This window comes from Papio anubis, chromosome 18 (genome assembly GCF_008728515.1).
Source record: "Papio anubis isolate 15944 chromosome 18, Panubis1.0, whole genome shotgun sequence".
NCBI classification, from domain to species: domain Eukaryota; kingdom Metazoa; phylum Chordata; class Mammalia; order Primates; family Cercopithecidae; genus Papio; species Papio anubis.
Genome location: NC_044993.1, coordinates 10,166,621 through 10,193,619, shown reverse-complemented (window position 1 = coordinate 10,193,619; position 26,999 = coordinate 10,166,621). Strand labels below are relative to the sequence as shown.

General features: G+C 41.7%; 1 long non-coding RNA gene across 2 annotated transcripts in view; it reads left to right on the top strand.

Moving 5' to 3' along the window:
- LOC103880566 overlaps window positions 1-26,286 on the top strand; it is a 76,130-nt gene extending 49,844 nt beyond the window's left edge. For both annotated transcript variants that reach the window (XR_002519318.2, XR_002519317.2), the window contains 2 exons: window positions 18,301-18,454; window positions 18,549-26,286. This is a non-coding gene — a long non-coding RNA (uncharacterized LOC103880566). The remainder of the gene's footprint in view (window positions 1-18,300; window positions 18,455-18,548) is intronic.
- The last annotated feature ends 713 nt before the right edge of the window (window positions 26,287-26,999 follow it).

Genomic DNA, 26,999 nt, shown 5'->3' with positions numbered 1-26,999 from the left:
ATCACAGCTCAAGAGAGCTGAGCGCCTCAAAACCACATTTAGGATGTTAGATATATTTGGATCTTCAGGAAACAGTCTCTTGTGTTTGTGAGCTTCATATTCTACTCTCAACCCAGTGCCTTCATCTTCATTAAAGAAGACCCAGTACATACTTCTTAAAAGTATGATACAACCCACAGTGAAAGATTTCTGCAGGGATAATACCAACCATTGGTCATGTCTTAATGTAGCAAAATCTCTTAAGAGAAGCAGAGTGGTTTTTCTCATCTTTCTCTTTTCTTGGCTACAGGAATCAGAGTGGAATCTCTAATAGCTGAAGTTTGTAATAATTACAACATGGGCCCTGCCGTCATTTTGGTGTGGTGTGAGTGTTAAAAATGGGATTTCTTAATTTGAATTATTGATCAGCATGTTCACTCAGGCAGCCATTCTCCCCTTCAAATAGGCAGTAAATCTCAGCTCACAAGTGTTCACGCTTTGAAAAATATCAACCAATTCTGGAGCTTCAAATATAGTCCGGAGCCTTCTCAGTTGAGAGTTGTCTTTCTAAGACATTCTTCACAGAGTGTAGGTAAAAACCGTTTTTACAAGACATTAGGAAAGGAGTGAATGAACTCTAAAGCAGTATCTTTGCTGTGGTAGTGTCCTAGGACAGGGCTTCACAGACCTTAATGTGCACCTAAATCGCCTGACAATCTTGTTAAAATGCAGACTTGGATATTGTGGGTCTGGCGGGGTGGAACCTGGGAATCTGCATTTTCTAACAACTCTCAGGTGGTGTTGATGCTGCTGGTCTAGGTGTATCCATTCAGGAAGCCTCTAGTACATGTCTTGGCCAATGGCGGGCCTGATTGTGTCACTAAGCATATTATTTCTATCCAAATCCTGCCAACTCCCCATTCCCTGAGTGGTAAATCAAGACAACAGCATCTTGTGTTAGGACGTTCTCAAGCAATGTGACCCAGTGAGAAGGTTGTCTCAAGGGAACCAGGCATTAGTAACTATACACACTTAGTCAACTGTTCCAAGAGATTAAGCAAAGAATGACCTCAAAACAGATCTATAAGGGCTTGAGACATAAATGATGAAATAGTAGAAACAGATGAGAAATGAGATGGCCAAACTCAGGAAAGCTGAGAAAAATCAAAAGCCTTTATAGAAGTCAATACCTTTGGAAACTAATTTGTAAGCCACTAAAGGAAGAATTGCTGACAAATAGTTAGGAACAGAAAGACTGACTTGAGACAAGTGATTAAAATGTAATAATAGGCTGGGCATGGTGGGTAACACCCGCAATCCCAGCAGGTTGGGAGGCTGAGGCAAGCATATCACTTAAGGCAAGGAGTTCGAGACCAGCCTTGCCAACATGGTAAAACCCCTTTTCTACTAAATATATTATACAAAAGATTAGCCAGGCCTGAATCTCACCACTGCACTCCAGCCTGAGCAACAGAACAAGACTCTGTCTCAAAATAAATAAATAAATAAGATAAAATAATAATAAGAGGCAAAAATTAAGAGGGATTCAAGATAAAATGACAGCAACAGAATAAAGTAATACAAGCATATTTGACATAACTGATGTATGTCAAGAATATGTATAGCTGATATACATAAACTATACTAAAGAATTGAGAAAAATTTAGAAGACATATTTAATGACATATATCAAGAATGTTTTCCTAAAATACAATAACTTATGAATTTACAGTTTGAAATAATTAAAAGAGATTAGAAATTTATTAATGACTGTGGAAGACAAAAAAAGATTAAATATAACACAATTGTATGTCTAAAGCAAGGATCCATCACTGTAAATAAAATAGAAAAAAATTCAAAGATATAATTTAAGAGAGAGCATAATGTGCTCCAGGAAAAACTGGTAGAAATTAACCAATACTAAGACATATCTTGGCATAGTTCTCAAGTTGCAAAGAAAAAATGAGAAGCTTGTGACAATCCAGTTAAGTCACCTATAAGGGGAGAAAAATTAGACTGGTTTCAGACTTTATGTGAGTGATAATTCAATACTAGAAGACAGTGGGACATTGTGTAAAATACCCTCAGAGAAACAAAATGTAACACTTAAAATTTATAGCCAGTCATTTCACCATTCGAATGCAAACGTAACAGACAGATTTTTTTTTTTATCGTGCAACAACTCAAGAAATGTTGTTCTCCTCCATTGGATTTGAAAGTGTCTCTTCATTTGGACATTTGGGAAGAGACAATTTGGCTGTTTCATGTTGTTATTAACACATACATGCCTCCTCCTACCACAAAAATATGGAGCTATCGACATGGCTCACTATGTCAGTTAAGATAGACAAGAGACCAAAAAGCATATAGACATGGCTGTAGTTGTGATTGGAGATGTCTTCTGCTAGCAACATGCCATGGGTGTTTCTTTCTCCCTTTCATATAATTGGCTAGTTTAATGAGTGAATTAATTGCTAATCACTATGTTTCTACTTCCTGCTGCTGATATTGGCAGCTGACCATAGCTGACTGTGGAATAAGAGGCTGTGCTCCAAGCCCAGACTCAATATCCTTCCTCTTTTCACTCATCCTGATCAAAACCCACTTCATCCCAATCAAAACCCACTTCTTCCCACTCCACAATTTCAGGTTGAGCATTCTGAATCCTAACCACATTCATCCATTCTTTAAACAAATATTGTGCTAAGCAGAGATGACATGACAATGTAAAAGAGAGACATCATCCTTGACATCATAAAGCTTCAAGAAATAGAGAGAGAGCGATGGGGTGGTGGGAGGTTAATGAGGTAACTGCATGCTTATTTCATTAACTAATACAGTGATGATAAATGAGGTGAAAACAAAAGTCAAGATATTGCAGGTACACATAGAAGAGGGTCATCCGGAAGGGAAGGGTCAGAAAGATGCCCAAAGAGGAAGCAGAGCTGATGTTGCAGCTGGAAGGATTCATAAGACAGATAAGAGTTGGTCCTCTAAAGAACCTTGAGAGTATTTTAGAGGAAAGGGGACAGCTTGTATGAAGCTCTTCAGTTGGGCAGGGGTATAGCTAATCAGAACACTTAGAAGATCAGTGGTCTAAAGTGTCAAGTGGTGGGAGAGCCATTAGAAAATGCTAAAGAGGGAGATGGCCTTGAATGTCTTGGTGAGGAGTTGGTGCCAATGTCTTGGGCAATTACAGGGGTTTCTCTGTGAAAGGATAACAAGATGAGTCTGGGGCTACTCAAATAAGTCATTGCACAGCCTTCTGGCTGGCTTCCCTGCCTCCGTCCTCTTCCAACAATTCAATCCAAAAAAGAATTCTTAACAAACTATACTGCTACTCAGAACGGGTCACGGGCTCCATGTTGCAAAGAGAATGGAAGCTAGAACCCATCTCTAAGTATTGAGATGCTCCATGACCAAGTCAGCCTTTTCTAACCTGCTTGACTTTCCTCCCCAACACTCACGGTCCACTCCAGCCAGACATATGCATTTACCAAGCACAGTCTGGGTTTGTTCATAATTGCCTTTGCTGAGTTGCCAGAAAGCTTTCCTTTTTCTCTGAGTTTCAGAAACTTTGGCATGGGTCAAGACATAATAGCAGACAGAAGAAAGATCATAGGCTTTAGTATTGCACAGAAATGGATTCAAATTATGTCTTGCTACTTACTTAGTAGCTATGTAGCCTTTGGCAAGACGTTTAATCTCATCCTGCTTCTATTTCCCCATTATTAAAAGAAGGAAGGCTCTGTTTGATCCTACACAAAGGGGCATAATAACAGTACCAACCTTCACTGGGTGGTTGTAAGAATTTAAGTAAATAGTGGATAAAGAATGCCTGGCACACCCTGAGCACAGTGTCTGGCACATAGTAAACAACACCTGCTGCCTTATTGTCATTGACTCTTTTCTGTGACTTGTGTGACCGGATATCTAGTCACCCTAGGGTTGCATACTCTCATTCTAAAAGGAGCTAGCTGCTTGGTTCTCCCTCTCTTCTCCTTCCTCCTGACACCCTGGTGACGGCTGAGGTTGATGTTCACATCTGTCCTGTGGACCACTAAGGTCTGTTTCTCCCTCATACGTTTTGGAGGGTTTCTCCCCTGAAGGAGGGAATCTGTTATGCACATTGCTCTGTTCCATGTATGTCTTTCTTGGTGACAGATTGATTCCACAGGCATGAATCATTGATGACTTCAAGTGACCCAGAATATTCTTCATGTGTAACATACAGTTGTGAAAGATGCTTGTGTCAGGGGGAATCTGGCACAGATGGAAAACACAAACCTCAACATTGTCTGGGACTATGGACAGGGGTCCTGATAGTTTTCAAGAATCTTTCATAATATGGGCTCTTCTCAGACTCCAGAGCGGTGGATCTTCACTTCATTTTTCCAAGATGGAGATCTATTGTGGACCTCTTTGAAAAACTAATATGAAATCTGAGATTTCATATTTCATGTATTAGCCATCCCCGTGACTAACCAATCACATTTGACTGACCAGGTGGACGTGTGCTATAAACTACTGGTATGTTTATATTAATTCATGCCACCTACTACCAATTCTGCATTTTAGAAACAATATTATGGGATTCATGGGCCCCTACTCCTGAAATTTTAATTTCAATGATAAGAGTTATTTCTTAAGCACATACTCTGCCAGACCCCAGAATTGCCCTGGGATTACAGCAGTGAATACTACCAATTTGGCCCTTCGAGTTCACACTGCAGTTGAGGAGGCAGACGTTAAACCAATAATCACACCAATTCCCACATAATTAGAATTGTGATAACTGCTATGTTGAGCATGAGAAGCGGGTGTAAGCACAAACAACAGAGAGGCCTGACTCAGTTTGGAGACTTAGAGAGAAGGTGGTTGCAGGTCAAGAAAAACTCACTTAGAGGAGCTACACTGAAGCTCAGCCCAAAAGGATGAGTCAGAGTCAGGTGGGCAAAAGTGGAAGAAGGATATGGCTAAGAGATGGTAGTCAAGGAGACCTCACAGATGAAGAGGAGCATGGATAATGTTGTCCAGCTTGCAGCACAGAGAAAAAGACAGCCAGTATGTGAAATGAGGCTGGAGAAGTAAACAAAGCTGACCTGTGACAGCCTAGTAGGCCACACGGCGGACTTCAGAACTTACCAGAAAGATAAAGTCGTTACCACAAAGAAAAGATTTGATCACATAGTCAATTCACTATCATTGTTGATTTCCTGGCCACATTCAGCTGGCAGACCTTACAATTAAACTGCAGAAAATGTAGCTGATGTCAGAGACTCACTTTTCCAGTCCTAAGTGATTCATTGATGCATCCATACACCCATCTAGCCATCCATTCATCCATCTACCCATACTTGCATGCACCCATCCATTCATTCACCTACTTTCCATCCATCTACTGTCCATCCATTCATCTAGTCATTTATCTATCCATCCATTCATTCATCCACCCATCCGTCTATCCATCCACTGATCCATGCACTCACTCATTTATCCATCCATTCAGCCAGCCAGCCATCCATCCATCCATCCATCCATCCATCCATCCATCCATCCATCCATCCATCCATGCATTCATCCATCTACTCATCTATTGATCCATCCGTTCATCCATCCATCTACCCATCTATCCATCCATTCATCCATCCATCTATCCATCCATCCATCCATGTATCCACTTATCTATCCAATCATCCATCTATCCATCCATTCCATCTTATCATTAATTTACCCACTCATCCACCCACCCATCCATCCAACCCTCAATCTGCACACTTATGTGTTTATACCTTCACCAACTATTTATTCAATTCTCTAGGAACAGAATTGTGCTGGATACTAAGGTAATATGGTGAACAGGACACTACCCCTGCATTCAAATGTTTTCTAGTCCAACAAGAGAGACAACTAAATGGGAAAAGATAATAGAGTGAACTTGGGGCCGGGATGAGGGTAAGAACTAAGTATTAAGAGAACACAAAGGAACGAGGCGAATATTGGAGAAACCTTTCTAGAACTGAAGTCTAAGCTGAGAAATGAACGGTGAAAAGTGTGTGAGGCCAAAATGTGACAGGAAGTGCAAAGACCAAGGGTGAAGGAGATGGAGATGTTTTGACAGAGGTGGCTCATTTCAGGGTGGCTGAGTCGGAGGTTGGGATGGGGTGGAATCATGAGATTGGACTGGAGAGGTAAGCAGGGATCAGTGTACACCTATTAAAACTTTCGTTTTATTTTGCTCAGATGCTTTTGCTTTGTTATTATTTTTGTTTGCATTTGTTTATTTTATTGATTTTTTTTTTTTTTGCAGAGGAGGTATATGAGCAAATAGAAATATAATTTGATAAATTCTGTACTTGGGCAGAAGTTATTTGATAAATACACAAAAACCTATTTTCAGGAGCCATATAGATGATGTAATAAGAGAAATAAAACTGATTGAATGTCTACTGTATGCAAGACAGTTAACCTGAATTGGTTCCTTTTAATTTCACACCCTCTCTGAGGTGAAAAGGTATTCCTAAGAATTCAAGTGGAAAGTCAGGGCCTGACCAGCTGAGGCTGTTGGACAGGGCCACATAGCTTGCAAAGTGCAGATCCTGGGTGAGGACCCAGATATGTCTGATGGTGCTGCCTTTCCATTACCGCATGCTACCACTCCACTTCTCTCCAAACTGGTCATTTACAATTGGGTGGAATCATGATTTCCAGGAATGACTTGAGGATACTCGAAATTTTACAGTTATTCCAGAGAAGAAGTAAAAATGCCAAATTCCTCTCAAAGCAAGTTAGCCTGAAGTAGTTTGAATTGGGAAAAAGGTCTTACATATAAAGTATCTAGAATATATGAAATGTTCAAAGTTCATCAAGCGCTATGCTAAATGCTTCTGCTTCCTTATTAGGAAGCTGACATCACGGTCCCATTTTATGGAAGGAGACATCGGAGACTTAGATGAAGTAATATACCCATGGGCACTCACTGAGAGATGGAGTCAGGATTAGAGCCCAGGTAGTCTAAGGCCAGAGGGCCCCCTCTTAACAACATGACTGCACAACATATACCTACAATGATGCACCCTACAAGCCTCTGTTCTAACTGAAAGGAACTCTTGGGAGAGAAGTGGAGAGGCTGTTTGTAAAATTGAGCAATACACATAGGACCTCAGAAGAGATTAGGAACCAGTGAAGTACTCAGTGCATACCCCGCGTATCCTGGAAAACAGCTGGAGACAAGAACCTCAGAACCACAGCAGAGCCAGGGGCTGACCTTCCCTTAGCTCCAGTTCCCTTGCTTGTCTTTCCCGAGGATGGAGCTTTCTTTCTGCTAAAACAATTTTCCTTTAATCTTTTCTGCAGAAGAAAACCCAGAACAAGCTTTACGGGGTTCACTTTAGTTTTGCTGTGAATTTTCTGTGAGCTTGAGGAACTCCGGTGTTTTGCCAACTGACAGATCTGCCTGTCCCCTTTTTCCTTCTCCCCTTTCTTTCTTTTTTTTCTCTCTTTTTTCCCCCTGCGTACAATTTATGTAGAACATCTGGTTTAAAAGTGTCGCAATTTTAAAACATATTATAATGCTCATGGGATCAGAGTATCAACAGCTGTCTATTGCGGTAAACCGCATGTCTGGAAACTGAGTTTCTGAATAAACATAAAGCATCTATAACACATGATACTGAGCAACATGCATTTGTAAACTAAGTATTTAGACCAGATGAGGTGCAAAGGATGGCATTCTTGGTCATGCTGTCAAAGTGGTAAGGGCATCTTCAGTTTTTTAGCCCTGAATTTATCCAGAGATCCTGGAGCCTGTGAGCTAAGTCAGGCACCTGGGGGCCCTCTTTAAAATCTTTTTGTCTTCTTCCTCCCCTATTTATGCCAGGGTCTGCTGCTTTTGAACTTGCTTTCCTACCATTTAGTCATCACTAGCCTACAGTTTGTGGAAGTTCTTCCCCATCCCTATAATCGAGATTTCCAGAAGAGTAAATGATACTTGACTTTAGTTAGAGCCACTCCTTTCTCTCTGGCTCCTGAAGTCTTCAAGAGAGAATTCTGTATCTACACATATCCATGTGTATGTGTGAGTGGATATCCAATATTTATTGGGTGTTTATCTGTACCAGACACTGTTCTCAACCCTTTTCCTGCATTAAATGACATTATTCTTCAAATAGCTCATGGTATAAGTACTACTATTATTCTCAGCTTACAGATGGGCAAACTGGAGTCCAGAGGACACACAGTGGTTTTAGACCACATGGTTTTGGCCATGGCAATGGACTAATATCCTTTATAAGTTAGGTTGGAAAACATTTCCCCATGTAATGATTAGGGTTCTACTTGAGGCATTAGGAGAAGTAGGGCACTACATTTTTGATAAACTCAATCAAAATATATGCTTCTATAAGGACAATTTTACTTATAGGCTCAATGGTGCAGGTTTTTGGGAGAGCTCTCAACAAAGTTACATACTTTTTTCACTAAGTTATTTGGATGGTGCTAAAAGCTCCACATCTACATCATTTGGGAATAGGGTTGGTCCATGAATAGCTGAGAAAAAACACTGTATAAGTTATCTAGATGTAAATATGGATAGTTAATTTCTCTCCCTGCCCTCTTTAATGGGCTATCAATAAAATGGGGCAAAAGACAGAGGGCAAAATGTTATTTTTTTTTGTCTTTAAAATGAATTTCATAGATATCTACCACAGTTAATCTAAAAAAAATGTGTGTGGGTTGGGGCTATGATTCAAAATGCATTATTTTCTGCACTTGATTAAGCTTTATTTAGAGTACATATTTTGTATTCCATTTCTTCATAGTGCAACTGGCTCCTGAACAAGGAAAAGAGATGTGAACAGTTATTAAATGTACCCTCTTAGTCCTATTTATCATTAATTCCAAAGGTCATGGGTAGAGCCCCCCCACACTGCATTTGGATGAGTGTCTATAATAGTTTCTGGGCTACCCTTCAGCATTTGATTTCCTTGACCTAAAGTTTTGTGTTGTGGCCTCAATAAATATATAGATCTGACTTGTACAATGTTTTCCCCTGTGGAGTACAAGGGAACTTGTGAATAAATGGCTCAGAATACTCAAACTGGACTTACGCAGCTTTACTTATGGAAACATAGCATCTATTTTGAGTTTATATTTTCACCTTGATGTTAATTCTGCAGCAGAAAGGTTCTCACCTACCTCCCCAGTGTAAAGTCAAAATCTACATTTAAATGGAGACATCGCACGCAGTACGGTCCAGGAAAGCTAGTAAACATAAACCCTGCTGCAATTTAACTGGAAATAAGATCTGATAAGTTAAAAGAAAGAAATAAAAAAAAAAAGAACATGGGAAAGAAATGGCACATAAAGGAGTCCATGAATTTCCGTTGGAAAAGGTGGAAAATCAAACTAAACAAAAATGAAAACATTGACTTGGAAAGATTCCAATGAAACAGAACATTTTCTGCCATAGGAATATTTAACTGTAATAAGGCCATCTTCAAGGTACAAATACGAGGGGCTTATCTTTGTATCACAACAACAACAGAAAGAGAACAAGGGCAGATATTAGGGTGCTTTTTATACTCATATTTCCAAACCTCATAAAATATTAGTAGCTGCATCAGCTATAAAAATTAATGGCTCCAGAGTCTTTTGTGTAACCCTCTTCAATTTCATTTTATCACCATTCTTTTTTATTTTTTTTCTCTCCCAGGTTTTGTCTTTCTATCTTCTGAAGTTGTTTGGGGTTCCAGTGTTTATGAGCTTTATAAGCTTGATAAGGCTTGTAGAGTAGGATTTCTAACAAAAAGAGTTGAACAAAAAAGCTCGCCTGATTCCTTTACATTGAAGTTTCCATGGTACAGTTAGATTGCGATAACAGATTGTGATAACATTGTCAAAAAGAAAAGAAAAAAAAATTCTGGTCTTCATTACCGAGTTTGTTGCAAACTCATTTTTTCTTTCTTTTGTTCTTTTTTTCTCTTTTTTAATAGCAGGAACTAAAACTTCCAATTTCCTCAGGCCTAACCTGACCTTTTAAAATGTTTTCAGGCCACTGTGAACACCAAACTCAATTCTGAATTTGCATTTACATAATATAATTTTTACCATCAATTAATTGATCACATTTAAATTTAAAAGTATCCAGTGAGTAATAACTACCCCCTGGGGGATGTAAAAAGTTAATTTCCAAACACAAAGGCCACTCTGACTTTCAAAAAGCTGAGTTGAGTTTTCCATTTAAGTCAAAACCAGTAACAAAAAAAGGGAAAAAAATAAAGTTGGTGTTTCTTTGTTTTATTTTATCTTGTTTGACCATCCCCCATGGCTCCAGAGAATCATTTGGGTTAATAAATGAAGGAAAACATTAAAGTTGTGAGGCCGGGAAGGCAAGGAAGCGCTCTGAGTGCACCACAGAGAGCTAGCTCTGGAAGCTTCTGCTTTTCCTTAATGGGTTCATCACGAGTGGTAATGTAACAGGCCACTCCTGTCTTGGGTATAGAATAGCCTCTTAACCAACATTCATAAAATGACTGGCCAGGTGACCTAGAAGTCGCAGCATCTGGATATTAAAATCATGCCGTCCAATCATACAGTGAGTCTAACACTGAATGTACAATAGGTGTTCAATAAATGATTAGGATGGCACGACGAACCAGAAAGGACACAGTTCTTGGAATAAGAAGACTTAGTTCAGGGGCTCTCTTCTACCGTCAACTAGGTGGGTGGCCTTAGACAAGTCACTTAACTTCTCCCTAGATGAGAATGCGCATCTTCAGAGACTGTTGCCACAAGGCAATTCTGTTATAGATATAGAAGTGTTTTGTGAAGTTGGGGGCAAATGGGGTAAATGCAGGTGCATTAGAGAAATGCTTCCTGGTCTTTGCTTATTGGCTTTGTTTCTGACATGAGTATATCAAGTAGACAAATGTTACCACTTGTACTCAACATCCTGAAGTCAGCCTTACAGGCATCCAATTATTTCGATTTTCAGGGTAGACAAATAATAAATAATAGTTCAGTTACTAACGCGCAGGCAGTGTAAACTGGTATTTTCCTTAACCAAAGTAACCAAGCTATTAGACAATGAATTAATTTGGGATCTGTGATAGGTGTTGGCCTGGTATTTGTACATACCCTGCACTATCATTATATGGGTATATATCTGTCTTTCTAACAAAACCATGAACTTCACAAGGGCAGAGACTGTGTCTTATTCATCATTGAATAGTCTCCGCCTCTTCTTCCACACAAGCACCTAGCATTGGGTCTGGCTATAGTTGGTGCTCAATAAATATTTGGTGAATGAATGGACAAACGATGAGAGAAACATAAAACCAATGAGGTGGAATTTAATTCCACAGCCTGCAAATCAAAATCAGGCTGCAAATGGAGGTCATTTTCACAGGGATATATCTCAGCGTCACGTGTAGTTAATCAGAACACAGCAATTTTTTTTTTCGTAAGCACAAGACAGATTATATATTTTTTCACATGGCCCCTAAATAGCATCCTCTTCAACTAATTTCAAAACCAAATGGGATGCGTGAAACACCAAATCGAATGCTGATGTGGGTTGGCGTGTGGATAATTCACAAAGGCTGAATCTTTACAGCCATGACTAAATAAGGTATGGCCAAAAAATGTAGTGGAATTGATGGGGTCTACTTGTGGCTATAAAATTGCCCCCAAATTTTCCAGCAAATTGCTCTAGCCAGGGTGCCTTGATCTGGACAGTCCCAAACACAATTCTTCTCCACTTCAACTCAACTCGAGACTATCACTTAGGTAGCAGAATGTGGAGCAAAATGTGCATTAAAAGTTATTTTGCATTTTCAGAACCTAATCAATTTAATCCAAGCAAAGTCTAGCATAGAACCGTGTGTAACTGTGGCTTCCCTATAAGTCTTTGGTCCTCAGTCAAATGCATTATCTTCATGCAGCTAGTAGTTTACTGAATTGACACAGCCTCTGAGATTGCCCCATTTGGAAGGCTACAGGAAGTTCAGTCCAGTGTCTAAGCAAGAACAGGACCCAGGCTGCTTGGGTGGAAATCTGAGCTCTACCACGTACTTACTAGTTGTGCGACCTTGGGCAAGAGAATTAGCATCCCTGTGCATCAGTATTGCACCTATAAAATGGCAATAATATTAATAGCACCTGTCTCAAAGGAGTGCTTTCAGGACTATATGAGCTGATGTAGAAGAGGCGCCTATAACATTCCCTAGCACATAATAAACGCTATATAAGAGTTTGCTCTTATATATTAAGGCTACACTGACTGCTATATTATAAGAGTGTAAGTTACTTTTAAATCTGAAATTGAGACCTAAATGCTGTTGTATATCTTCTGCAAAGCTGTTTCACAAAATAACAAATACTGCCATTCCCCAGAAGGGTATGGTGATGTCTCTAAACGCACTTAAAACTGCAGAGCAAAAGTAATTAACTAACTAACTAACTAACTAGGTAGCTAACCAACTAACTAACAACTCTTTGTGCATCTTCTTGGAGTTAAAATTTTGTTTGACATCTTGAAGGAAAATAAACAAATGAAAAAAAAAAAACACCTTGATTTTTATATTAACACAAAACTTGATATATTTTGGAATGAGATGCAAGTTCTATGACTTTTCAAGTTAATAGGAGCCTTTAAAGAAATTTCACGTTTGCATTTCTACTTCAGGCTCATCTATCCGCTGTACCCCACACAGCGGCCAACAGATGTGGGAGTGGGAACCCGGAAGCTGGTGAAGATTCCTTGGGTTAATCCTTCCCAAACTATATAAAGACTAGTTTTTTTAAAAAACAATTTTGTATGCACTTTAGACTAATAATAATTTTATAAAATACAACCAACATAATTAGAAAAAAATGAAACCTACAAGACATACAAAATACAAGTCCCATTTAAAAACTATTAGATTAGGTAGTTATAAAATTACTGTGCCAAATTACGAATAAATTTCCTAAATATGCAGTATCCATGTCTGTATTTATCTGGGTGTGAGCTGGTAAGGGACTCTGATGCCCAGGCCACCACACCTGAGTAGCTATTCCAGGTGACTTGTGGGTAGAATCCTGAGCCTTCCTGAGTGAGAAACGGGACTCTGGGTGGCCACATAAATCAGGTGTCTCACTAATATTCTCCCTTATGCAAAACATAGACCCATGTTGGTGCCTAGCAGTGAGCTTCCTTGACTTCTGGTTGGTGGGTTATTGGACCTGAGATACCTAACTTGCTAACATATCCTTGTTGAAGGTGAGAAGTCATCTATAAATGAACACAGAAGTGAGGTGGTTAATTTCCTTATGTGGGGAGATCACTCCAGTGCGGTAGATTTCAACCTCTTTTGGACATCCCAAATTTGAGAGTCCCTTGGAAGCCTTTCTTTCTACTAGCAAAGTCCAGATACCTAGGCACACATACACACGTATATTAGTAAGGAATTCAGCAACCGTCTCAAACCCATTCCAGTGTCCCCATGCACAGTTCCCCAGCTTGAGGATTGCTACGGACAGTGAACTAAACTGGGCATTACAAACAGCCTCACCAGGAAGTACTTCCACCATCTCTTGATACTTTTATCTCCATAATTAATCAGTTCTGACGTTTCTTGTCTCTAACATTCTTCTGGGGCAGCCTGATGCTGACTCCTGCCTCTACAGCTCCAGAGTGAAAGGGTTTCTCTCTTCAGGGCCTATCATGGCACCATATGATTAGCTCAGTCTGTCTTCTCATAGATTCTGAAACCAAACCGGGCCTGCCCAGTACAACCTCTTCATGGTGGCACATCCCTGAAAGAGGAGCAGACAGGTGGGTCCCGGCACCCCTGTTATGAGGTAGCGTCTCCTGGAGCTGACACCCCCACCCAAACTCAAGAGAAACGTAATGATGGGCTACAGGTGGAGCTCAGGTGAGAGATAATGTTACTGAGAGTAGGGCTCAAGGCTACAATTTCCAAATGCTTGGTGGTACTTTGAATGCCAAGAACCATCTCAGAAACAAAGTGGTTTTTAAACCTTATCCACATGGTCAGGATGTTTGGACTCAGAATGCTGAGCTGAACAGGAGATAGCACAGCAGACACTGCCAGTCACCTAGCTAACATGTGCTGTCCTGTCTTTCGTATTGGCACCCAGGGCTTTTAAAATTATTATTATATTACTTTAAGTTCTGGGATACATGTGTTGAATGTGCAGGTTTGTTACATAGGTATACATGTGCCATGGTGATTTGCTGCACCTGTCAACCCGTCATCTAGATTTTAAGCCCCACACTCATTGGGTGTTTGTCCTAGTGCTCTCCCTCCCCTTGCCCCCCACCTCCCGACAGGCCCGGTGTGTGATGTTCCCCTCCCTGTCTCCATGTGCTCTCATCGTTCGACTCCCACTTATGAATGAGAACATGTGGTGTTTGGTTTTCTGTTCCTGTGTTATTTTTCTGAGGATAATGGTTTCCAGCTTCATCCATGTCCCTGAAAAGGACATAAACTCATTCTTTTTTATGGCTGCGTAGTATTCCATGGTGTATATGTGCCACATTTTCTTTATCCAGGCTATCATTGATGGCATTTGGGTTGATTCCAAGTCTTTGGTATTGTAAATAGTGCTGCAATAAACATACGTGTGCATGTGTCTTTATGGTAGAATGATTCACAACCCTTTGGGTATATACCCAGTAATGGGATTGCAGGGTCAGCACCCAGTTTTGTTCAGACACAACACAATAGTGTGACAGCTAACATTTGTGCATGCCATGTGCATGGCCAAGTAGTGTTCACAGTGCCTGGCATCTATTAACTCATTTAATCATCAGAACAACCCTGCAAAGTTGGCATCTTGCTATATCTATTATACAGATAAGGAAACAGATAAATCAATGATATGTCCAAAGCCATATAACTAGTAAGTGTCACAGGCATGATTTGAGTCCCTGTGTTCTGGCTCCTCAGTCAAGCTGCTGTATTGCCTCCTGTCCATCCCCAGCTCTAGGGGCAAGCCTTGATTTGTTTAATCTGAGCAGACCATGGCATTTTCTTGCTAACTGTTATTGGTTCAGAGTGGACACATGACCTAGGATAGGTCATAAAGATGAAAAGAAAGGACTGTAGCTCACAAGTGGGAACACAGAAGTTCAGGGCTCCTCATTGTCACGTCGTGAGGGTAACACATGCCAACACTGGTGATAACAGTGTAGAAAAATGGAAAAAAGTCCAAGGGTTTGCTGACATCATTGACCACTGAATCAGCTAGTCCTGGAATCTGCCCTAGTTCTGGACAGTATGTGTGATACCAAAAAAATGTCTTATCCTGTTGCTTAAGCTAGTTTGTTTTTATTTTTTTATTTTTGTATTTTTTTTTGAGATGGAGTATCGCTCTGTCGCCCAGGTTGGAGTGCAGTGACGCATCTCCTCTCACTGCAAGCTCCACCTCCTGGGTTCATGCCATTCTCTTGTCTCAGCCTCCCGCCTAGCTGGGACTACAGGCGCCTGCCACCATGCCTGGCTAATTTTTTGTATTGTTTTAATAGTGACGGGGTTTCACCGTTTTAGCAAAGGTGGTCTCAAGATCCTGACCTCGTGATCCACCCACCTCGGCCTCCCAAAGTGCTGGGATTACAGGCGTGAGCCACCATGCCCGGCTGTTTTTACTACCTGTTTCTAAAAGCCTTTAAACTGACACAGATGGGTCTTAGAGGCCTCTCCGAGAGTACATTGATTGAAGGCCAGGATGGACATTTCAGAGAGTTACAAAATACTAGATCAGATTCAGAATGCACTTCAGAGTCTAAATTTTAAGTCTTTAGGGAGAGGGCATCCATGTGGTGTGTCCTCAAGCCACTTGGTTGATCCTGTTGTTTTTTATTTTGGCTGGTTTGTGTGCCTGTGTGTGTGTGTGTACATGTGTGTACACGTTCATAGACACAATGGTGCTCCTTAAAAGGGATGGGGAAAGAAAAGATGGGGATTGGGGGACCCACCTGCTGTACCTACTGGTAAATATATGCATCTTTTCTATTGGGTTCCTATTGGTAACTCTAGTCAAGGATGAGTAACTTACCTGGAATCCTACAACTAGCAAGTGTCAGACCCAGGATGACAAAAGCAGATATGTGGCTCCAGAGGCCATGCAGTTAGCCACTATACCTCCTTTGTGGAAGCAGAGACTGAGCTAGGTTGAGGTACATGATTTATTGAGGGTGTGCTTTCAGTAGGAAAGAAGCTACGGAGAAGAAGAGGTCAGGGCAGGGGCTAAACAAGTATGTGGCCTCCACTGTAGTCTAGCTCTAGCTCAATGTTAGCAAAAGCTCTGGAGTAAGAATTACATCAAATAATTGGTCCAGCTGGGAGAGGACTCTTACCCTGAAGTAGTCCTGTGTTAAACAGTCAGTCAATGGACTGCCTTCTGGGCAGGGGGATGCTGTGACCTCCTTGGCAAGTGGCTCTAGCTGGCTAAGAAGAGGTAACATGGAGCCCTTAGCAGTCAGCACAGCAACTAGGGAATGAATGGTATGGCCTGGAACAGAGGATTTGGTTGTAGCACCAACACAGTCCACTACAGCTTCCATCAATATACACTGTTTCCTTTGTCTGGAAACCCCTTATCCAACTTTCCACTCACATGCGCAGTCTCACACATCTGCTTTATGACTTTTACCTTCCACTGTCCTGTGAGCTCTTCGAGGATATGGCCTGTATCTTATTTCTCTTAACATCAACATCCCAGAACTGCCTACTCTCCGTGTCCCTCCCCTGGCCAGGCACCCAGCAGATGGCTGGCATGGAATGGAGGCTTCAATAAATGTTTGTGGGATGCATGAATGGAGAAATGAATGGATTTCATGAATCCACACACTGCTAATTTGGAATTTGTGATACTTTGGAGACAGGATAGTTATTGAGTAAAAGATTGGAAAAAATACTCTAACTTGGGCTTTTACTACTTCTGTAGTTCATTACTAAGGAATGCAAGCCTCTAGTCCTCCTTCCCCCACCCCATAACTTTCCACATTTTATAATATGTAGAATAATTACAACTCAAGAAACTGCATTTCTTTTAAAGGTTGGCTAACCTCTGCTATTTATTTCTTTATTTGTTTTAAAGGTTGGTTAACCTCTGCTGTAATTAGACCTCTTAGTTAAGTTACAAGAAATTTCTTCACTATCCTGTCCTTGATTCTGGAGAAGATCACAACGCTTGGTTAATAAGAATTTCACTTTTAGTGTCATACTTGAGGATGAATTGTAGAACACGATTAGAAAATAACTTGGTTCTTTCAAAATGCAAGACGAAAAAAAGCAAAAATAGTCAATCATTGAACTTGTCTCCCATTGGACGATGGTTTTAGTATTTCTCAAAGAGTCATTCCCGGGCAGCTGCAGTGGCAGCATCACTACCTAACTTGTTGGAAATGTACATTCTCAGGCCTTGCCCTAGACCCACTGAATCAGGAATTCTGAAATAGGGCCCAGGAAACTGTGTTCTAGCAAGCCTTCCAAGTGATTCTGATGCTATCCAAGCTCGAGAGCCACTGGCCTAAGAGTTGAGTCAAGCAGACCTCGTGTGGATTCCTATCAGCCTCTTGGCAGCCTGTGAATAATCTCCTTAGCACTCATTCCCTCTATTTGTAAAATGTGGAAAAAATGGTGTTGCTATGTGAATTTATGAGTCTATATATGTCAAGCTCTCAACACGGCTGGGCACAGATTGCTTTCTCTGTCATTCCTACGATTATGGGTGTATGGAAGAGAAACAGAGAATAGGGTATATCCTAGCATTTTCTCCATGATTGGCTTGGGAGGCCAGAGTAGGGCAGTAATGAGGAGGTCTGACTATAAGAGGAGAAGGTTGGAGTCTACAATCTGGGATAGAGAAAGGAGACATTCCTGGGCATCCCAGAGAACACATTTGTGTGACAAATGTAAACTGAGATGTACTGTGAGTCCCTCATGGGGTTAAGGACTGGAGATCAGACGTGAATGAGATGACCACGGTCCCTAGCCCTCAGGGGGACTTACAGTGTAGTGGGTGGGGCGGAAATTGTGTTCTCTGATGCCAGCATCCCATAGAGGGTTGTAATGGGTGGGGCGCCCAAGCTATTTCTTTGCAGGGAGTAGATCTATAGGTACTGATGAACAAATATCCAAGCCAGAAGATCTCTGTGGATAGGTGGGAGTGGACGTGGAGTGGTCTGCAGGCTCCCATGGCCTTTCCTTGCTGGGGTCTTCAGGGTGACTTAATAAAAAAAAATTCTCCTTCTCCCTCTCTACAGGCACTACATACTCCTCTCCCTAACAGTTCTCCATTCCTTCATTCCAGCTGCTCCCCCAAGTCCTTGACTCAGAGGGCCCATTCCAAATCATCATGAATATGCTGAAATTCAGGACCTCAGAGAAGGAACACTGATAATAAAGGTGATGAGAAGAACAACGGTAGCTCCTGCCTGGGGAGCGGTGCTTCCTGTAGTCCCGATGTGAGCTATACATTTATATGTTGCATCTTACTTACTTCTAATCACAATTCCAGCAGGTAAACAGCGCTGCTTTTTTTTTTTTTCTATTTCACAGATGACAAAACAGAGACTTCAAAAGATGATACAACTTGCCCCAGGTACAGTGCTGGTTTGTAACATCAGGCACAGTGCTTGGGGGTAGAAGCCTAAGTTTACACCTAGGAAAATGAGCCCAGAGCAACACAGGGCAGGGATTTTCTCAAAGATTCACAGCAACCGAGGAGCATAACAAGGATTGAAGCCTCTATCTCCTGATACCCCCGTCCAAGAGCCCCGCAAAACAGGTACTTTCGTTTATGGTAGACCGCAATGCAGCAACAGTTTTGTGGCAGATGGTTAACGCCCATTTGAAAAATAGAAAAAGATTATTAAAGCTACTGGTAACATTGGCTGAAAAGTCTTGGAATTTAAAATTCATCTTAGCTGATTTGCACAAACACCCCAGCCGTGTTTATATAGAAAACGTATGGCACACGCTTTGATTACCACGGCTAATAAATCCATGCACGCTTCCCTCTTCTCTGCAACATAAATCCTTTTCCTCCCTGGCTATTTAATATGCAAGGCAGATTGGAACATTAGCGGTGCAAGAGGGTAAATAATCTGGTAATTGATCTGGGATTTGTGGATTTTTACCTCGAATTTCTGTTTATGGTTGGAGGTCGTAAGCTATACAAACCTCTATTGATCAGAGTTCTTTGTTTAAACGGAACCTACTGTATTTATTTATGTTGCTCTTCCAAAGTCAAACAAAAAGGGCACTGATCTAGCTAAACCCCGGCATGGCACCATGGACATGTGGTCCATTCACTCGGTGTACAGATGTTTTCAATCTGCACACTTTGTCTTTCATATCCATGTGAGATGAAACAGCCTTCATTTAGCCTGGGAGACACGCCAGCAAGAGAAGATGCAAACTTAACCCTTCACAGACACGTTTCCCTGTTCTCTTTGGACACTGAGATGTGATTCTTGGGAAGCAGAGTGTTCCCCTAAAGATTCAACCTGGTGCTCTCAGTGTTGCTCTGTCCGTAGTTACTCTGTGTATCTAGAAAATAATAATAATAATAACAATAATAATAATCCCTTCCACTCCCGTCTTTGCCCCCCCAGCCTCTACCTCCCTATCTTTGGCAGTTCTTCAAAGCTATAGACCTCTTGTGAAAGAGATATAAGATGGGGAATGGTATTCTCTGCTGTCTCTGGGCATTTCAAACAATCCTGCATAGAGGATGAGAGAGATTTGCTAAGGGTCAGTTTGGCCAGTGCCTGGGTCCTTAAAATACAGGCGAGTTGCTATCACTAGGCCCCCTTTCCTGTGGTGTACTTTACTTTCTCCCATTTCTGTTTCTTTAACAGCAACGTAGCCAAGGTTTCTCAACCTTGGCACTCCTGACATTTGGGGGAGGATAGTTCTTTGTGGTGTGTCTGTGTTGGGGCCAGGGACTGACCTATGTGTTGAAAGATGTGGAGCAGCGTCTCTGGCCTCTACAAACCAGACATCAGGAGCACTGCCCACCAGAGCTATGATGACCAAAACTCCCCAGGCTGAGAACCCAGTTTCCCCCAGTTTAGAACCCTTGCCTTGTAGGGATTGCATGTGGTATTATAAAGGTCATGAGCTTCACAGCAGACGGTCGCTCTCCCACTGCTTTTCTGGCCTCCTGAAGGCTGTTTGACCTTAGCAACGTCGTCTGCTCTCTATTACAGCTTCCCCATCAATGAGGTGCCTACTAGAAGTCCCGGTTTCCAAGGCTGCCTGCTGTGGACCCAGCAAAAAGTGGTGTGGTCAGCGCCTTAGCCCAAGCCTGGTTTGGAGGGGTACCAGTGCATGTCCCTTAGCAGCAGCCCTGGAAATAAGCTCAAAGGGAGCCCAGAGGACTTGCTGAGGGAAGGCAATGGATGCAAGAATGTGAGATCCATTCCCTTTAAGGCCCCATCAGCTTTTGAACACCCTGTGCCAATAGTAGCAGCTCTGGATATCTGGACGGAGCTATGTGGCTTGGCAGTTGGAATCAGGATGGGTTAGCTTTTTCCTTCCACCCCTGGCTTTGTGGCCCTCCCTTCTTAGAGCAGGAGCTGAAGGCTGGCTGCTCCCAAATGCTTATCCATTGCTCTGAGTAGGTGAATGTGTTAAATAAATTGAAGTCCTTCATAAAATAAGGTTATTCTCAGCTTGGCTGGCACATTCTCCTGGCTGTTAAATCTTTGGAAATTACATATCAGGACCTGGCTATAATGTGAGTGGCTTTATCTGCAGACCTACTGAGGTTGAAATCTCAGCCTAGCCACTTTCTAATTGCTAAGTGTTCTTGGGCAAGTTGGTTTAACTTTCTGTGCTTGCCAATCCCCACTGGCAAATGGGTCATGATAGTGACCTGAAAATACTGCTTTGAAAATAAATAGGGAGTTTCTCAGTGTGTGTGTGGCACACTCTTGACATTACCAAACAATACTGCTATTATTATTATTATTAATTATTAAAGTGTTCTTACTGGTTGTCTAATTCATGTAAAAATTCAATATCGCATGAAGCCTACAATCCAAACGTAAGTGTTTTAAGATATTCACTAATAGATCTGTGTGATATCCAGACAGTTTTCTTTTCACTTTTCCTTATAATATTTTGTGATACAGCTTCAGTCATAATGTTTGGGGAGGATTATTTCCATCTCTTTCAAACTCTGATTTTCAAAGCAAAAAAGATGTGTCTAAATATAGCAAAATGGGACTTGTACGAAATGGAGAATAGACTCAGCAAATTAAGGCTAGGGTCTTTATCTGCAGAAGCACACAAATTTAGGTCCTGGGTCTAGTGAATTCACCATGACCTTTATATAAACATAACGTTTTACAGCTTACAACTTGATCTCACATACATTTTATCACTAGATGCCCCATTTATTGGAGGGCATGAATACCCCCACCTGGTCACACTTTTCGAGTAGGAATGAGACCCTGGGGTCTCTGACTCCAAGTTTAGTTCTCCCTCCAACCTGTGCATTCATCAGCCTGATGGTGGACAAGCATTATGTCCTGGGGAGGGTGGGTCTATATTTTCTCCCTTTTTCCATCAGTCCTTAACCAGATATTTTACAGGGTGTAAGAAGAGATCATCAGCAACTGAAAGTATCTTATGGAGAAAGGAGAAATAAAATCAAGACACATACACATACACACACACACACACAATTATTCTCCAAGCTTTCCTACTTTTTTCTCATTTTTCTCCTCTTCCCAAGCTCCCCCTGATGCCCCTCAACACTCCCCACAAATATATCATATTCCTTGTGCTTTTCTTGGGTTCGTGTTTATCTATTTTCACTGAATAAAACAGTTTGCCTTTGGGCCATTTGGTCTAGGAAACTTCTCTCTTGAAATATGTATTTTGAGACATTACAATTATATATGCAATCTACATGTAAGTCATGAAACTGTATATAAGCAACCTGGAAAACAATGTTTCAAGAACCATAAACCAGTATCGGTGAACCTTCTCTCCCAAGCCCTTTCTCTTTTGCTCATCGAGTTAAACTATCCTAAATTTTATGTTTACCATTCTCTGGCTTTTTTTAAAAGTTGTATTTTTCAGGTAATTATCTCTGAACTGTAAGTGTACATGTGTGGCTTGTTTTTAACTTGGTAAAAATGTCACCATATTTTATATTATCTGGTATCACCTGATTTTTCCTCTCTGTGTTAGATTTCTAGGTTTCATTTATGTTGGTGCATGTACCTGTGTGTAGTTCATTTATTTTCCCTGCTAGGTAGTGTTCTATTCCATTTATTCATTGTCCTATTGATAGATATTGGGGTCATTTCTGGTTACCTAGTTTTTGTGTATTTGTTTATTTACAAATATTAGCTTGGTCCAAACATAATGGTGGTTTTTGCCATTGAAAGTAATGGCAGAAACCGCCATTATGTTTGTACCAACTTAATACAACTGTATGATATTCTTGTACATGTTTTTCAATGCATGTGAATAAGAGTTTTTCTAGAGTACGTATCTAGGAGTAGAACTGAAGACAGGTCAAGAGACCATAGATCTACTCCCATGACAAACCATCTGGTTATTAAAATTTTCTTATTAGTTTGCTCCAAAGAGGACACCTTGATTTTTTTGCTGAGGGCTTTTTTTTCTTCCCAAAGTGTGAGTTTCCACTTCCTGACTTCCCCCAAAATGGCTACTCAGCCAGGGTTCCTCTCTTCCCCATTTGCACATACCGCTGTAGTTTTAGAAGAAGCCCTTTGGTTTGAATCCTGGCTCTGTCATTTACCAGTAATGACTTTGGACAAATCCTTTGTGTCTCTTGTTTAACTAACAGGGTTGCATTGAGGATCTTGCTCTTTTAGGGTTGGAAATAGGAGAAAATTCCTCATTTTTTCCCCCCAAACCTCAACCTACTCTACCTGTCCCTGCATACACACATACATACACTCTCTCTCTTTCTCTCTCTCTCTCTAAAAGGTGATTGTGATTTAGAATTTATCATGAATCAAGAGCAAATTGAGGTTGGTACATGGAGCAGTAGGATATTGAATCTTAAACCCCCTTCTGTTTCATAGTGGAATGGACAAATTATACCTGATTTAAAATGCCATGGCAAGTTGACTATTTTTCTCAATTCAGGAAGAATCTTGAGCCCTGCCCAAAGGCAGGAGGAGACAGACTCAAACCATCTATGGCACTTCTTGTTCTATGACATATCAAGGCTTCCTGAGGGGCTCCCGGGACCCCCACTCTCCAGGGTGGGAGGGACTTGGCTAGCTTCCATCTTGGATCTCCGCATTTAGCCTATCATCCTCTGACCCAAAGCCTCAGCCCCTTCATCTGTCAAATGGACATTATAGCAGGTAACTATTAAAAACACAATAGTCATTACAACTAATTACAGCTTTTACTCCTGTTTTGGAGATCCAAGATGAAAGACACTTCGTGAAGGTGGAATACTGTGACAGGGGATAAAAAGCAATTAATTAAACAATCTTATGCATAATCAGACACAAAGTGTTCTTCTGTTGCTGAGAGGGTGGGTGGTCCTAGGTGTGATTATTTCTTGGAGCCCCCACCCTTGGCACCAAAGATCTATTTCACATGTACACCACATCCTATAGTTTAAGTAAAACCATCCCAGACTCTTACCTTCCAAACTTGGTGAAAATCTATCCGCCCACCACACTGTGTGCTGAGGTTCGAGAGCATCTTTCATCTCTCCTTACTCAACTCATCACACCCAAGGCCCTCCAAGCTCACTCCCTCCTCTGTAAAGTGAGAACAATACCAGCACCTAGCCCACAAGCCTTTTGTAGGAGAGCGTTGTGAGTTAATCAGCAGGCCTCCTGGAAAGTGGGTTGAAGGCCTTGATTTGCACCCTGGCTCTTACTTATGAGCTTGTGGTTCTGAGCAACTTGTCTCATCCCTCCTACTCTCATTTTCCTCACCTGTAAAATGGGACATATACCTAACTGTTGGACTACCTAACTGTTGGAGGAGGTGCTGATGACTAAATAAGATATTACCCACAATGCCTAGCATGCTTTCCATTTTCTTCACACAAAGGGTATTCTCAATAAATGACAAGTAACTAGCACTTTCTTGAAACACAGTTGAGCAACTTGTCCAGGGCTGTCTAGGACAGCATTTTTTCTAGGGTGGAGACAGATAGTTACAATCCATACCCCTATAAATTAAACAAGCCTCTCTTTTTGTGTAAATAAAACTGGTTGAATGAATATTCACCAACCTTGGAGGGCATGTTTAGAAGGATCTGGCTTAAAATATAGGCTAAGTAGTATGTAGGCATTCCAGGTTGTTTGTACTTAAAAAAAATAAGCAGAATAGCTCAAACTGAGAAAATAGTAGATGGTCCATGAAGCTTATTGATTAGGAAAGAAGCTGATGGTATATAAAGATAGAGAGAGAGAACAAAACAAACAAATAAAAAAAGGCAAATGGCAGATGTCTTTCTCCAGGGGCAGGTATTGCTGTGAGAAGATGCTGCTTCTAACAGGGGCAACTCCATATGGCAGGCTGCAGGGGAGGCAGCCCACAGTTTACTTATTTCATGATGATTAATGCTTATTTTTAGCAGCTAGTTCAAAATAAATCCATAAGGAGGACCTCTAAACACCCAAATTCCTCACTTGGGTCCTGGGTTACTTATGCTAAAAGCTCAGGGAGAACAGCCCTCTATGGAGTTGACCCAGTGAGAACCCCATCCCTCTCTGTGGCAAATAGGAGAAAATCAGAACACATGGAAAAATGACAATGAAAATGAGGTCCACAGGTAGCGTCTCTACTCCTACAAGGAGCACATTCGCAGTGCTCTAGAACGTGGCTAATACTCCCCAACTCCCATTTGCAGACACACCCAGCTTAGGAAGTCCCTCTGCCTTCAACCTACCACCTGATTCTTACAGTAGCACCATGAGGCAGACAGTGCTAATGCTGCTTTCTTCTCCCCACTTGACAAACATGGAAACTGAGGCTTGAGGACCCCAGGGGCCTTTCCTGGGGTCAGAGGAGGCCTCCAGTGGCCTGATCTATGCCTTGTGACTTCAGAGGATGTATCATTTCAGGAGTTTGGCAGTTGGACATGCCTGGAGCATTTGAGACCTGGAAGAATATGGATGGGAATCCAGAAATGGGGGTTCAATGGAGGGGAAGTCAAAAGGGAGCAGGGGCTGGAGTCATCTATTCTTGTGGCAAGGAGCAGGTGGCGGGATTCCTTTCACCTTCCTTCATCTTTCTTGCAGCTGTAGCTCTCAGAACCCAGTCAGTTCTGCCTTTTGAGTGGTTGCTATGGATGCTACATAGGAACAAAGAACCCTTTTGAAAGAGTTTGCAGGTCTGGGGTGAGTCTGCAAGGCCAGACCCCAGAAGCAGAGAAACAGGCGAGAACCTCAGTGCCTGGACATTGGTGGGCATTTGCTGGCCCATGGGGCATCAGTGAAGTAGGAAGGAGGTCAGATCTTATCAGCCGTGATGGGTGACCAGGCAGCAAGATCCCAGCAAGCAGGACCCTTTCTGTGCCTTGCTTTGTATCCGCACCGAGGAGCTGCGTGGCTTGACAGTTAGTACATGCATTTCGCTTTTTCCACAGCTGTCAAATCAAATTGATTTTCAGTCATTTTAATCTGGGTAGGATCAGTAAACCAGATCCCCTAGGTGAAAAGCTAGTTTATCAAAGAAGTCATTTATCCAATTCTTCTGCGATAGGAACAGAATCTTTGAGTGGCTTTCAGAAAATGAATAGCCAATTTCAAAGGGTTTTGGTAACAATAATAATAATTACCTTTTATGAAGCATCTTTGCTGTGTTCTTTATATCCCTTTTCTATTTCTCCAGTCATCCTTTGAGGTAGATAATAGCTCAGTTCGGGAGTACTTACTTCTGTGCATTCTCTCGTGACATCCTAACAACTCTACAGTGTGTGTATTATGATCCCAATTATTTGGCAAATGAAATGGAAGCTCCGACACTCACATGTAACTTGCCCAAAGTCACACAGGTAATGACAGAGCTGGAGTTCTGACTCAGTAACCAGTGTCTCCAAACCCAAACTCTTCCTGCCTGCCCCTTCCACCAATCACAGCTCTCCTGCTGCCTAAGTCCTTTCTCTCTTATCATCCTACCATATTTGCTTTTGAATTCTGACTCAGGACTTGGGGTAGCAGGCATAGTATGGGATCTCTTTTGAAGCAGGGACATTGTAAGGGTATTGAGAGAAAGAAGAACAGAACTAACGCCTGCCCCCACCACAACCACCCAGTAAACAATAAAGTCTATATCATCCATTCTATATTCTTTTTTTTTTTTTTTTTTCTTAAGACAAGGTCTCCTTTTGCTGCCCAGGCTGGAGTGCAGTGGCATAATCATGGCTCACTGCAGTCTTGCCTCCTGGCCTCCTGGGCTCAAATGATCCTTCTACCTCAGCTTCCCAAGCAACTGGGACATGTGCCACCATGCCCTGCTTATTATTGTATTTTTCATAGAGATGGGATCTTGCCATGTTGCTCAGGCTGGTCTTGAACTCGTGACTCCAAGCGATCCTCCTGCTTTGGCCTCCTAAAGTGTTGGGATTACAGGCGTGAGCCACTGCAGCTGGCTATGTCAGCCATTCTTCAGTCCAGCTCTGCAAACTGTAGCCAGGTGCCCTCGGCGGGATCATTACTCTGGCAGGCACCGTTTCTGCATCGATGCAGAGAGAAGCTGCATAGATAGAAATGGAAACATAAAGTTTATTCCTTAGATAGTTGTCAGTGTTAAACAGGATAATGCATGTGCATGGCTAGCGTAGACCGTTGGGATGCAGTTGGTCCTCAATTAATGTTGCTCTAGCGTCCCATTCACCAAGAGACTGGTTTTCATCTGGGGCCTGAGTTTGCACCCAGGAGACACTGGGCCATGCATGGAGACATTTTTGTTGGTCACCCCATTTTTGTTTGCCGAGTGTTTTTGGCATCTAGGAGGTCGAGGTCAGGGATGCTACTCAATATCCTA